The sequence below is a fragment of the Elephantulus edwardii genome, unplaced genomic scaffold, assembly GCF_000299155.1.
Source record: "Elephantulus edwardii isolate Elephantulus edwardi_28Jun2011 unplaced genomic scaffold, EleEdw1.0 scaffold00080, whole genome shotgun sequence".
NCBI classification, from domain to species: domain Eukaryota; kingdom Metazoa; phylum Chordata; class Mammalia; order Macroscelidea; family Macroscelididae; genus Elephantulus; species Elephantulus edwardii.
This window is the reverse complement of record NW_006399830.1, coordinates 9,437,637-9,453,477: the sequence shown is the minus strand read 5'-3', so window position 1 is coordinate 9,453,477 and position 15,841 is coordinate 9,437,637. Positions and strand designations below refer to the sequence as shown.

Genomic DNA, 15,841 nt, shown 5'->3' with positions numbered 1-15,841 from the left:
ATTCCATCAGAATTAGGTCTATCAGCATAAAGCTAAGTTTTAGTGATGTGATTATTTTCAGCAATACAGCATTTGGATATCAGTATCAATAACACTTATTTAGAACCATCACCTCCACGAAAACCAAACCAAACAATTACTATCCCATTATCCCCGCCTACTCTCATGAAGCATGGCAAGAGAGTTCAAGTTGTGTTTTGAAGAAGCTTAAGAGATGAATTCACCTAACATCTGACTCTTCATGATATAAATCCAAGAATTCCACCATTGGTGGTCACTCGGTGGTATGCACTCTTTGCCAGAACAAGTGCCTCTGGACAGGTCATATATAGAGACCAACACAATCCTTTTCCCTTTTAAGAGGAGAAATTTGAAGAGTTGATTACCTTTGCTTGTTTGTTGTTTCATTTAAAAATATGAATCTTCTCTTTATGATTCCTTCTCTTGATACTCACCCTAAGCTATATTCTGGATCTCTAAAATTGTGCCTGCTCCAAATGCCAAAATATGACTTCTCCCTAACTCCAGCCCTAACTTCCAGATCACACATACATGTCAGTATCAAACATTAACCATGCTTTCAATGGCATTAAGCCAAAGACACTAAAACAAATCAAACCAGTGTCATTGAATCAACTCAGAGTCATAATGCCTCTCCATTGGGTTTCTGAAACTGTAAATCTTCACAGAAGGAGACTGCTCACCTTTTCCCTAAGGAGATGGATTCAAACCACCAACCTTTCCTTTAGCAATCCATGTTACACAAAGGATCTACAAAAAGTATAACATAATTTATTCATATTATCTTCTTGACCACCAGTAGTAAACTAAATGTATACCTGATGCTCAGTGAATATCTCTTAGATTTAATACACTAGTTAATGTGAATATGAACTATAACTTCGATGAAGAAGACCACAAACATTTCATAGGAATTCACTGTAAGCCAAGCTCTTGACAAAGGATGATGAATAAGGCATAGCCCCTGGTCCCATGGAACCCACCATGGACTAGAAAAGACAAAAAACCTAATATGATCATTTCATTATATAATGGATATTGTGTTCTAGAAATGAGAGTGAAATACTATGGGAACCTTTAGCAAAGATTATTTTTGAGAAGCAATGTGTATGTTGTGAGATTGTGGGGTAAAAAATGCAAACAATAAAATTCACAGAAGACAGCTGTACAATCCTTATTGAGAGGACTATAACTTCATTTCATGCAAAGTAAAACTGTGAAAACAAAAAAGGTCAACAAAGGAGATACTTGAGAAAATGTTAGAGTGACAGAATATTCTCTGTAGGACTGAGGTGGTAGGCACATTATGTTCTTTATTTATCAAAATCCAGAGAAACTTACAGCACAAAGAGTCAACTTCAAAGTATGTAAAAAATTTAAAAACTAATCAGGGCTCTGCATCTGGGGAGGCTCACAGCACTCGGCGCCCAGCCCAGCTTCTTTCAAGACGTCTACTGTTCACGAAATTCTGTGCAAGCTCCAAGTGCATACCAGCCAAAGCGTACACGAACTCTGATGCAGAGCTGGTTTCTCTGAACATTGACACAGCCATCAAGACCAAAGGTGTGCATGAGGTCACTGTCGTCAACATGAGGACCAACATTTGAACAGAGGCAGGATATTGCTTTGCCTACCAGAGAAGGACCAAAACCGAACTTGCATCAGCACTGAAGTCAGCCTTATCTGGTCACCTGGAGACAGGAATTTGGGGCCTACTGAGAACACCTGCTTAGTATGACGCCTCTGAGCTAACAGCCTCCATGAAGGGGCTGGGGATGGATGAGGACTCATCTGCTCCAGGACCAACCAGGAGCCGCAGGAAATCAACAGAGTCTCAAGGAAACGTACAAGACCAACCTGGAAAAGGACATTGTTTCAGACACATCTGGGGACTTCCACAAGCTGATGCTTGCTCTCGCCAAGGGCAGAAGAGCAGAGGATGGTTCCATCATTGACTTGGAGCAGATTGACCAACCTGCCTGGGAGCTGTATGATGCTGGCATGAAGAGGAAAGGAACTTATGTGTCCAAGTAGGTCAGCATCATGACAGAGCGCAGTGTGTGCCCCCTGCAGAAGGTGTTTGAAAGGTGCAAGAGCTTACGACATGCTGGAGAGCATCAAGAAGGAAGTCAAAGGAGACTCGGAAAAGGCTTTCCTGAACCTGGTGCGCTGTATCCAGAACAAGCCCCTGTACTTCACTGACCAATTGTATGACTCCATGAAGGGCAAGGGAACTCGCGATAAGATCCTGATTAGGACCATGGTCTCCCACAGGAAAGTGGACATGTTGAAAATTAGATATGAATTCAGGAGAAAGTACGGCAAGTCCCTGTACGACTTCATCCAGCAAGAAACCAAGGGGGACTACCAGAAAGCGCCTGTGTGTCAAAGATGGCTGAAGCCCGAGGCTGCACCAGCCTCCAGAAACGGTTCCAACCTCCAGCTAACGGCTCTAGAAAATCAGCTTGCAACTATCAGCCCCAGTGCCCATCCCACCAAGAATGGCATCAGTATGGCCCTCACCCCTCCTCTTACTTTAGTGGCCTACATAATGCCTGACTTTCCTGGCAATTCTCCTTGTAGTCAAAGAAATGAACATTCCAAAGACTTGGGAGAGAAATTGATGATGTGAGAAACTTTGCCTTCTTGTGTATTGTGTCAAAACCAGAGAAATAAATGGAACTTTTATGTTAGAAACAAACAAAAATAATAATTACTCATCAGGATATGGGGGGAAATCCCAGAATGGAATGCAAACTTTCATGATTTTCTCTGATTTTCCCCACTTCTTCTGGGCCCTGTCAGAACTGCCTTTGATAGCCATAATTCGGCCAACAGTCTCTTTGAGGCTATCGAGGTTTTCACTAGTCTTGTTGTAGATGATGTAGAGTTGATTCCAACTCACAAAGACTCTATGCTTAACAAAAAGGAGAGACTGTGGGTAGAATTAAAGATTTCAAAGGCAATTCTGGTGAGGTGTCAGAAGGAAGGAAGGAAGGTCGTAAAATATGTCTCTCTTGTTAATACTGTTGTTGTGTGCTGTTGAGTCAGGACTAACTCAAAAGTGGCCCTCCAGCAGGTTTTCAGCTTCTGTAAACAGTACAGGAGGAGACTGCTCATCTTTCTTCGTCAGAGGCGCTAACGGATTCAAAGCACTTGTCTTTGAACGGCAATATAATAATGCCTTACTCACTAAATCACCAGAACTTCCTTTTAGATGCCTTAACATTTTTCAAGCCTCTACCTATTTTCAAATTCCAAGGCCACTCCGTATTTTGGGTATTTGTTTAGAAAAGCACCCCACTCCTAGTACAAAAGTCTGAGTTTACAATTCGATCCATTAACACGTTGCCGCAAATGACGGTAAATGTGTTTCTAAGCAAGGTCGTCAATTTTAAAAATGTGCAGCAACATGTTAAATGGGTCTTTGAAGATGTGGCAACCACAGGATCATATTAAGGGAAATGCAAAATGATCTTGGGGCAGAGAGTGTTCAAAAAGTCTAAAGATGGGGGCATTTCAAAGAAACAGTCTCACCGTTACAGCAATAAGGTAAGGAGAGGGACACTTCTTAACGCCTTCTGGACCAAAGACCTCTCTGAGAATAAGTGTGGCTTATCCAGGAGGTGGAAAATGTAAACACGCACAGAATTTTCTTAGCAATTGCAAAGTGGGCTTCAAGCTCTCTGAACCTCATGTATATCAGAAAAGAACTCCTGACATAGAGACAGTATATTAAAAAGGAGGTACTAACTGTGAGAGACTAAGAAATCTTTTGAAGCTGTGTAATGAGAGGGATTGTAAGGGCTTCTGTCAGGCAGAGAGTAATCAGAAAAGGAGGAGATTACAGACAACCTGAGAAATAATAGAACTCTGTACTTCATTACTGCTTCTGTTGTTAGATGGTGGTGAGTTGTTCTAACTCACAGCAACCTCATGTACAATAAGATAAATCCCTGCCTGGTCCTGTTCTGTCTTCACAATTATGCCCATGTTTGAGAACACTGCTGCAGTCTCCATGTCAGTCTATCTCACTGGGGGTCTATTTCACTGACACTCTACTTCAGCAAGTCTGTTGTCGTCCCCAAGGGAGTGAGTATTCCTGGAAGCATGTCCAAAGCACGTGAGGAGATGTTTTGCAAATCTCCCTTCTAAGGAGCATACTGGAGGTACTTCTTTCAAGACAGATCTGTTCATTCTTCTGGAAGCCCATGGTACAGTCGTATTCTTTCTCAACATTATAATTCAAATGCACCAATTTTCCTTCAGTCTTCTTCACTCACTGTCCAGCTTTTGCATGCGTATGAGGTAACTGGAAGTACCACAATCCAGCTTCCCAACCGGCATCTTTGCTTCGTAACACTTGAGATAGGTGTTGGTTTTCTGAGGACGATACCAGATTTTCCAAATGCAATATATTGTTTAGTATTTTGACAGTCACTTCTATGGGCACTGAGTGTGAATCCAAGCAAAATGAGATCCCTGACAATGCCCAAATTGCTTCATTAGGTAGATTCATTATATTGGCTTAAGAGAACCAAGAATTCTAAGATTTCTGACCTTTTTTCCCCCATCAATAACTGAAAAGATAGGTGTGTTGTTAACCAAGCAGGGACGGTGTCAGCAGAACAAATGGAACAGATCCAGGAGCTCTAGTCTCAGGACAGAGACTGGACTGTGCAAGAAGCACTAAAGTCACCACATACCAAATACTTGTCAATGTTCTCTTATCTCAAATATCCAGAAATGGGAGTGTCTACCCATTTCTATACTCAGTTCAAAACTGTATCAACCAACTCTGGGATAAATGCTCTGGGATAACTGTGATGTGCAAAACACAGAATTCCACCTTGCTCTAATTTCTTGAAATTTGTGTTCTCCAAGCAAATTGTCATCATAGGTGACATAAAAGTTATTATTATGAATCTTATGTTATTGTTAGCTTTGTCAGGTCAGCTGTGAGTCATGGTAACTTTATCCATCCCAGAAGGAAACATTACTGGACCCTGTGACATCCTCATGCTGAGGCCACTGTGTGGGTCCACCCACCAGGGGTTCGTTATGCCTTTATGTCCCCAAACGTCATCTCCTCCTCTAGTGATTAATTCCTCCTGATGGCACGTCCAAAGTAAGTAAAATGAACAGTGTTTTGTTGTGATCCATAAGGTTTTGTTGGCTAATTTTCTTAACTAAATTGCCAGTCCTTTCTCAACTGTTTTATCCGGAAGCTCCTCTAAAACCATGGGGATGGTTGGCTCACCTGGTATTTAAAATAGCAATAACATACCTGTCAGCATCAGAGCAATACATAAGCCATCAGCAAGAGGACAAACTAACTGGTAATGGATCATCTTAAGAGTCATGGGTTGAAGTGCACCCCCTGTGCATGTATGGAATTACATACTGGGGAACTTATGTAACAATCCCTTCTGATACGATAAACCAAAAAGTTATAAAAGGATTAAGGGAGAAATACAACATATCTTAATCCCATTAGAATAAAAGAAGGTTTCCTAGGATGTGAACGCTAAGGTAAAAGAGAAAAGTGAACTGAGAGCGAAGACTACAGAAGCAAGAAAGAATTGCTGAGAGCAATTGACACGAGAGAGGTCGAAGAGGTCGAAGATGCATGCTGAAGAACTTCATTCCACACAAACACAGAGAGAGAGGGCCTTGACCTAGAGCTGGTACTCTGAATATGGACTTCTAGCCCCTTAAACTGTAAGAGAATAAATTTCTGTTTGTAAAAACCATCCACTTTTGGTATCCCTGTTACAGCAGCACTAGATAAATCAGATACAAAACGTCTTGAGTTATTACAGAAATATTTTTAGTTACACAGTCAATCATCAACTTGCCAAGATTGTACATTCATTTGCTATAAATGAGCAATAAGATATTGAATTAATTTATTTTGTCACCAGTTTATGACATTAGGAAAAATAGAAGACGGTTTAAAAGAAAAATATTTGAGTTGTCTTTCTACTTGCTGTCAGCTTTTTTTTTCAGATGGTTAGCATGTTTGGATCCTCAACTTTAAGAGAAAAACAAAATCTCAACAATTATGACTCTTGGCTTCTTTGTAGAAAAACATGGTTTCCTGAACCCTGTATAAAGTCTTTTTAAAAGGAGACTAAGCAGATACATTGTGATGCTACCGCTTTCTGCAAAACGCTGATGATCCTGCCAAGCCCAACAGAAGGGATGTTGTCGACAAGATTACAGGTCTGCGAAAACAGCAGCAAAAACAAATCTCACCTATTTAAAAGGATGACATTTGATGGAAGCACAATGGAATAAACTCTCTTTGTAACAAAAATTTAAGGACACTTACCTTGCAAGAAAAGAAAGCAAATGTAATAAATTAATGCTAGTGGTTGTTGTCCATGATGAAAAAGACACAGTGTGCTGCCATTCCTCTCATTTGCATTAGCTTCTGAAGACCTTTTTGTGCCAACGCTTTATTTCATCTTAGGTTACTAGTTAGTTGAGGGATGGAAACCAGGTACTTTAAGCATTACAAAGCCTATTTTCTTCTCCCTTTCACAAACGCACAGCTTGGTGCACACTGTTGACGTTGAACTCGACGAATAATTAGAAGAGCAATACTTTCTAAATGTGAGTGTTCAGAAACATTTTTTCCAGTTTTGTATTTTATTTTATTGACAAAAAAAATTTCTCACCACTGGACCAACAGACAACAACATCATATAGATGGGGAAAAGATTGAAACTATCAATGACATCATCTTGGATCCACAATCAATACACTTGGTATTACCTCATTGTCTCTGACACACCTACCCCCATTATTCCAGTCAGAGTCAATCCATTTCATCCAGGGTCTTCCTCTCTTGTGCTGTCTCTCCACCCTTCCACGCATGACATCCCTCTCCAAGGACTGGTCTGTCCTTGCAACATGCAAACTATGTCAGTTGAGGCTTCAAAATCCTTGCCTCCAAAAAGCAGCCTGGTTTCTCCCTCTCCAGGATGAATGTTTGTTCTCCTAGCAGTCCACGGAATATTCAATAATCTTCTCTAGTATTGTTGTTGTTGATGATGATTGCCATCAAGCATGACTCATAGTAACCCTATGAACAAAAGACGTGACACCTTTCTATAACCATCATCATTTCTCAAAGTTCATAGAGTTTCCAGAGGCATGTTGTTTAGGAAGTGGATTCCAATCCTGCTTCCAAATCTCCAAGATTAGCAGTCAGCAAAACAAGAAATGTACTCCACTGGGAAAATATGCAGTCAGGGACCTCTCCAAAGTATTGAGGATCAATGATATTAGTTTGAGGACTAAGGCATGCCTGAGTCAGGCCATGGTCTTTTCAATCACTTGCTATGTATGCATATGAGAGCTGGACAATGAAGAAAGATGACAGAAGAACTGATGCCTTTGAGCTATGGTGTTGGAGAAGAGTACTGAATATCTCACAGGGTACCAGAAGAACAAACAGATAGATCTTGGAGAAAGTTACCCTGAGTGATCCTTGGAGGTGAAAATGGTGAAGCTTCATCTCACATATTTTGGGCAATTGCTAGGATGTGCTGTTCCTTGGAGAATGACATCATGCTTGCCAAGATAGAGGGTTAGCAAAAGAAAGGAAGACCTTCAACGAGACAGATTGATACAGTGGCTGCAGCAATGGGCTCAGCTTGAGAGTGTCAGAGATTGTAAGGATGGTACAGGACAGGACAGGTTCAGATCTGTTGTTCATAGGTTTTCTATGACTTACTCTCTATAGAGACATATGTCTCTATGACGTACTTGACAGAACCTAACAATAACAATATTCCATAGATGAGGAAACTGGTGGTCTAGTGGGTAAGGTGGATCAAATCTAAGGGTTGCTCTGAGGGGGAAAGATGGGTAATCTCCTGTGCTAGTTGCTGTTGTTGTTGATTACCTTTGAGTTGAGCACAACCCTATGAACAAATAGCCTGAAGCTTTTCTGTAACTATCGACATTTATCAAAGTTCACAGTTTCCAGAGACATGTTGTTTAGAAGTGGATGCCACTCTGGCTTCCAAACCTGTGCTATTTACAAACTCTGAAAACCCACTGGAGTTTAAGCTATGAGTTGGTTTTGACTTACAGCAATGAGTGAGTGAGTGACTCTATAAACTCAATCTGAAGGTTAAATGAGAGAATACTGTGTCACTCAGCACAGGGCATGAGTGCTGTCAGCAATTAATGAATAGCCCTCCTTAGAATATTAGTCATCATATTAGGTTCCTAAAGCTGTCATTAGAAAATCTCGCACAGTGAGCTGCTCTAAACAACAGAAGTCGATTGCTTCACTGTTCTGGAAGCCAGAGGTTCAAACCAGGGTGTCAGCAGGGTCACGCTTCCTCTCATATCTCTCCCAACGTCTGGCATCCAACCTACTTCTGTCCATCTTTCTGTGCCTCTTCTTTTATAAAGCCATCGTTTGGATTAGATTAGGATGTATGCTATTCCAGTGCAATCTCACATTAACCGATAACAAGGTCATGGTAAAACACCTATCTATCTACATATCTCTTTATTTATCTCTCTATGAAGCCCTGCTGACATAATACTGGTAGGGAATTGAGCTGCTAACCCAAAGCCCAGGTGTTCAAATCTACCAGTGACTCCATGAGGAAAAGATGGGCAATCTCCTCCTGTGCTATTTATAGCTTCAAAACTCAATGAAAGGTCATATATGAGTCAGTTCTAATGCCACACAAAGAGTTTTGAATATAGACCCAGGAAGCTTTAAAACATGGAAAGAGTAAACAGTCTAAACAGAGTCATTGTACCAAAAAGAATTGGCAGATACAGACATGAAACAAAGTATGAGCAAGAGCCTATGGTGATGAAGGAAGAAGTTCAAGCTGCTTTGAAAGGATTGGCCAGAAACAAGGCCCCAAGAATTGACAGTGTATCAACTGACATATTTCAACAAGCAGACGCTGCTCTCAATGTGCTCACCAAGATGTGGAGGAAAACCACCTGGCCAACTTTGTTCCCATTCCAAAGAAGGGTGACCCAAGAGAGTGCAGAAGTTATCAAAGAATACCATTAATATCACAGGCAAGCAATATTCTGCTGAAAAGTATCCAAAAATGACTAGACCAGCACATTAACAGAGAACTACCAGAACCGCAGGCTGGGTTCAGAAGGGGCCATGGTACTAGCGATGATGTCGTTGTTGTTGTATTGACTGTCATCTTGTCAAGCACAACTCATAGTGACCCTATGAACAAAAGGCCTGAAGCCTTTCTATAACTATCATCATTTATCAAACTTCATAGAGTTTCCACAGCCAGGTTGTTTAGGAAGTGGATGTCACTCCTGCAGCTAATCTTAGATGGATCTTGGCTGAAAGCAGAGAGTGCCAGAGGAATGTCTACCTGCGTTTCATTTACTATGCAAAGGCATTTGACTGTGTGGATCACACAAACTGTAGCTAACTCTGAAAAGAATGGGAATCCCAGAACACTTGATGGTGCTTATGTAAAACCTATACTTATACCTGAAGACAGCCGTCGGAACAGAGCAAGGAAACACTGCATGATTCAAAATTGGGAAGGGTGTATGCCAGGGATGTGTCCTATCTCCTTATCTCTCCATATCTTTTCAATCTATATGCAGAACAGATTATCCGGGGGATTGGGCTCTAGGAGGAGAAACATGGCATCAAGATTGGAGGAAGACTCATCAACAATCTGTGTTATGCAAATGACACAACCCTGCTTATTGAAACTGAGGAGGACCTGAAGTGCTTGCTGCAGGAGGTCAAGGACTTTAGCCTTCAATATGGATTGAAACTCAACATCAAGAAAACAAAGATTCTCATCAATTGGCTGATTGGCAGCATCACGATAGACGACGAAGAAACTGAGATTGTTAACAGCTTCAGTTTGCTTGACTCCACAGTCAACACTCTTGGTACCAGCATCCAGGACATTAAAAGATGAATTACATTGGGAAAATCTGCTGTCAGTGACCTCTCCAAAGTAGTGAGGAGAAACGACGTCAATCTGGAGACTAAAATGTGCCTGATTCAGGCCATGATCTTAGCAATTACTTGCTATGCATCAGAGAGCTGGAAATGACTAGGGATGATAAAAGGGGAATTAATGCCTTTGAGCTTTGGTGCTGGAGAAGAGTACTGAATGTACAATGGACTGCTAGGAGAACAAACAGGTTCATCCTAGCAGGCTGTTCCTTGGAGGCAAACATTCTAAAGCTTCGTCTGACGTACTTTAGACATGTTGCAAGGTGGGATCAGTCCTTGGAGAAGGATGTCATGCTTGGGATGGTAGAGGGACAGTGCAAGAAATTATGACCATTGATGAGATGGATTGATTCAGTGACTGCGGTAATGGGAGTAAGCGTGTCCAAGATAGTAAGATTGGCAAGGGATAGAGCAGGGTATAAAGAGTCACTGTGAGTTGCAAGCAACTCAACTGCACATAACAACAACAACAAATATTTTTTTTCCCACCCATTTTAAACTAATTGCCACTGAGGTGGTTCCTACTTAAAGTGATCCTTCATTGGGTTTCCAAGGCTGTAAATCACAACAGGAGGACACTGTCCATCTTTTCCCCTCTAGAGTCAATCAATGGTGAAGATACATGTGTCTATCTGTACACACACACACACACTCGTATATAGACATACATACATATATACACATCATGATTTGAGTTCCAGTTTACAGAGCAACTTAGTTTGCCATCCAACCATTCACACACATTTCATTTCATGGCATTACTTACAATTCCCACACTGTAATATCACTCTTCTCACTTCCTCTCTGTGATTTTTGTTTCCATTCATTCTTTTTTTCTACTGCTTCATGCCTTCTGGGTGGCATCCCTGGACACATGCTGCCTTTTGACCTTGTATGTTTGATTGTTCTAAAAAGCAACTTACTCAAGCTGTCTTGGACTTTAGGGTAATTCTTCACACTGTGATATGGTGTTATATTCTTCATCAGAAGTATGAAGACAGGACGATGCCCTCCTTCCACAAAACTTCCAGGGCAACAAAGAAGGAGCTTCCCAAACTCTGCATGGACTCCCTCTTTTTTTTTTTAATTTAGGTTGTTTATTTTTCATTTCAATGAACATCTACAGAGCGGACTCCTTCTTTGCAAGGACTGCAGGCCAAGGCAATCAAAATTATCCCAATCCAAGATACACAGGTAACCAAAAGTTCTGAAGCTCAGAGAGCAGGGCTGACACAGGAGATGGGCGTGTGACTTTTACTCAGGGCTCTCCCTAAACCATATGTTCATCTCAGTACACATTCATCACAAAAGAACTGAAAAAAATATGCACAAGAGGAAGGAAGGAAGTCACCTCTAACCCCTCCAGACAACACAATTGGCCATCTGGCATGATAATTTCTGGGTGTTGTTTTTTTTTTAAATGTAAGTATATACATTTCAATAATAAAACAATGACATTTAACTCTTCTTGCTATCTTGTTACCTGTTTTGTCAGGTTAATTTTTCACTCATCTTGCCCCAAATCAAGGCGTTCTGGTGGTGTAGTGTGTTACTTGTTACGTTGCAAACTAAAAGGCCAGTGATTCAAACTCATCAGCTGCTCTGAGGAAGAAAGGGGGGGCATCTCTCCCATAAATATTTACAGCCTCAGAAAGGAATGAGGGGTGTCACTATGAGTTAGAATCGATGTCTCAGCAGTGGGTTCCCCCAAATCACAAATGCTTCATGACAGCACGTTCACCCACTGCAGAACTAAAAGAAAAACAAGAAGAAACAAACCAAATCAGGACCCACACTGTTCTGTGACAGCCCTGCATTGGGCCTCAGAGAACCTTCACAGGAACAGACTGCCTCACCCTTCTCCTGAAGAGAGCAGCCGGTGGATTCAAACCGCTGATCTTTCAGCTAACAGCATGACATACAACCCATTATCCCACCAGGACTTCACTACACAACAGGACTCTTCTTCAGACTAGAACCTGTTCACTCCCTGATGTCAGAAGGTCAAGGTGGCTTCTGACATTTTACCAGAACTATGAACTGTGTTTCCTGCACCAACATACTTGCACCGATTACAGTCATCTCCCTAGAATAAAGGCCTATACTGCCAGGCCAAATTACATGCTGATTTTTAAGGCTTTTCATGAAAACTGCCAGAGTGGCCTCCACAAAGGATGTGCTGATTTACACTCCCACTAGCAGTGTACGGGAATGTGCTTTTTTTAACACAAAGTACTAACAGCCACTCAATTATTGAAAGCAAGCAGCTCTGCTAACACAGTTTAACAGTCAAATGTAAACAGATTAGAGAAGGAACCACTGATTCTGTCCTCTCTCCAGGTTCGCCCACCTTCCCAGGACTCCTCATCTTCATTCTGCCTCATTCCACCCCCACCAGCCCCCCCAGAGACTAGTGTACTTCTATCACCACTTCATCCCAGGGAACAACAGGCCCCTCCCCATGGATCCCAGCATGTTGCAGCAGTAATCCACTGGCTAGATTCTATCAAACTCTATAAATTCTTATCTTCTTAAAGTCATGATTGTTGGCTCTGGGGAACATTCCTTTGGAAGTGAAAGACCTATTAACATATAAAAGGACAGTACATCTCTCAGCTCAGGTAATCTGTCTTTCTGGAAAACTCACTGACTGTTTGATCCCAAAGTGCATTCGGGCGGGTTCACTCCATTGCAAGTTATGCTGCTAAGCAAAGGCTCCCTATCTCTGGAAGTTCAAATACATCTGAGGCTCTCCATTGGGAGAAAGATGGGCAATCTTCTTCCACGCAATTGACAGCCATGGAAACCCAGTAAGGATCAGCTACAGAGATTTAATAAATAAACTGCAAAAATCCCAGTAAATTCTGCTACCATCCCAGACCTTTCTTTCTAGTCTGTCTTAGTTTAGATGTTACATTTAAGGCTGTTCATTGTTGGTATTTGAAGTGCTGGAGGCATTGTTTTCCAACATGCAAGTAGCATGCAAGTCATATGGTGGGTTTTTGTGAGTACACACTCCCGTCTGGCGAGTCTGACTTAGTGACCCTCTATCGGGCTTCTACGGCTCTAACTCTTCAGGAGAGACCGCCCATTTACGTCCATGCTCATGGAGATTGTTGGCATAGTTCTTTTCTGCTTGCTGGTGGGAGGCCACCTTCCTTTCTTAGAGGCTATCCTTGACTCCTTACTGCATGGGCTTTCCAATGTGGTATCACTTCTTCAAAGAGAGCAAGGGAAAGTGCAGACAAGAAGCCTTCTATAACATTTCTGGCTGCTGGATTTGAACTGTCAGTCTTCTGGTTAGCAGCACAACACACACTGCACTGTGTCACCAGGGCCTATTTGGGTTCTCTGCTTCCTTAGTGCTGCCTGCTAGTGCTTAGAATGCATCAGGTGCTAATCATAAAGTCAGTGGTTTGATTCTACTACTCGCTCCCTGGGAAAAGGATGGGTAATCTCTGTAAAGATTTACAGCTTCAGAAACCCAATGGAGGGTGGCTATGAGTCCAAACTGACTAGACGGCAGTGTGTACTGATTTAATTAAAAAAAACAAACACAACAAGCCAACCAAAAAACCCACCACCTGGCTTGCATACTACTAAGTGGTTAGAAGCTATGCCACTAAAGTATTTAAAATACCAACAGGGGACAGGTTTAAACAGAACTTCCAGACTAAGACAGACTAGGAAGATAGGCCTGGTGATCTACTTCTAAGCATGACAATACAAACCTTACATATCACAACAGAAAACTACACAGTAAAGTGCTAGAAGGTGAGCCCTCCAAGAAGGAAATCAACTCAAAATCTATTGTCATCAGATAGATTCCAACACATACCAGAAGAGCTACAATTGCCCATAGGGTTTTTCAAGGCTGAAAATCTTTATGGAAGCAGACCGGTAGGTCTGAACTGCCCATCTTCTGGTCAGCAGCTAAATTACTTACCCACTGTGTCACCAGGATCCCTTTCTCAAGCTGGAAAACCAAGTATAACCCAATGCCATGTAGCCAGAGCTTCCAATGCTGTAAGTCTTTATGGGAGGAGATTGCCCATCTTTCTCCTTGGGAGTGTGTGTTGGATTTGAACTGTTAACCTAACATATTATGGACTATGCTGCCAAAATACACAATGTCTGCAACAATGACCTGGAGGGCATCAATGATCCTGTAGAGGACTCAGGACCAGGAAGCAGTCACCTCTCCTGGATGTGGGGTCCCACAAGAAAGATTCAACTCAACAACATCTAACAACAACAATTGCTAAGAGAGGCTCATTAGTGACTAGCACTGAATCATCAAAAGGAAAATTTGGAAACTACTGACACAGCAGTTGTTGGGATTCAGGCTCATTCCACGTGCATTCATTTGGAGAAAAGCTAATTTATGGCAGAAAACCGTGATTAATTTTAGAATAAACAATATTGTGACTCAAGTGACTTATGAGTTACTGGAAATACGAGGCATGTTGAATAGAACATGAGTTAGTCAGACATGCAATTCTTTCTCTTGCTCAGCAAAGTGTAGCAAAAATGCCAGAAACAGCTCTGCAATTGGAATATGCAATTTGAAATAAGTAAAGATTACTCCCAGGTAGTTTATTGCTTTAACTACATCGAGACATGTCCCTGTTGCAGACAGCGTAATGATGCTCATTTCATTTTTTGGTTTGTGCCAAATATCTTCAGTTAGTTTTGCTTTATTGGCTTCATGCAATTTATTGCAGCACTAGAATGCAATTGTAATGCAACTAGTATTTTAGTTTTATCTTCCACTGGTAATTTTTCTTCTTTATGGTGACTATACTGTCTGCATTAATGCAAGCCATAGAAATTATACAGTGTGGAACCTTGTTTTCGGCAGCTCTCTTTCTCATGAAGAGCAGACTCAGAAGAGCCAGCTCCCATAACGTGAAGATCACCAAGGACCTGCCAAGGGAGGCTCAGCAACATAAATAACAACATTTACAACTCAATAAAGTGATTTATTGGCTGTAGAACTACTAGGAAGTCTCATGTTCCCATTGAGTCAAATAGAAACAGAATGTTCTTTCAGATCCTCTGTGTAAGCATTTTTCGGATGAATCCTTAGAACGCTAGCCCAGTGCCAAAGGTGAGACCGCACTTAGGTAGCACCCAGAGTGAGCAGGTAGATACTCTTCCCGAATCTGTTTATTTAGCCTGCCTTGCATTGTATTGATCTGACCAACTTCACAGTAGCACTCTAATCTATTAGGAATTCTTTAACTATTTCCAACGTCCTGAAAGTTGGCTAAGTAATGTGCTACCATATGATTTTCACTACAGTGAGAGGGATCAATGAAGCCCATCATTCCTGTGGGGACGGTGGTTTATCTATGAAAGACACACAGAGATCCCGCCCGAAGAACTCCTTATTCCAGCACCTGTTCAGAACCGGCACCAGAGAGTAGGCATTTAAAACATATTAGGATGTCTTTTGGGCTCTGCTGAAAAGATATTTCTCAGCCTTGTCTTTGGACCCTGCCTGAACTAAATGTTGCATGAATAATGGATGTGTGTGTGTGTGTGTGTGTGTGTGTGTGTGTGTGTGTGTTTCTTTAAAAGTTTCTTGTGAAAATTGAGATCTCTAAGGAAGGGTAACATTATCAGGCTATTATCAATCATTACTGTTTTATAAAATCACTTTATCCAATTGATGTGAGATATATTTATATGTGTATGTGTATATGTCTTTGTATATGTATATGTCTATGTCTATGTCTTTGTCTATGTCTAGGTCTTTGTCTAGGTCTTTGTCTAGGTCTTTGTCTAGGTCTTTGTCTAGGTCTTTGTCTAGGTCTTTGTCTA

General features: G+C 41.4%; 1 pseudogene; it reads left to right on the top strand.

Moving 5' to 3' along the window:
* The first annotated feature begins 889 nt into the window (after positions 1-889).
* The window catches only part of LOC102872984, a 104,207-nt pseudogene continuing 89,255 nt past the window's right edge, over positions 890-15,841 (top strand).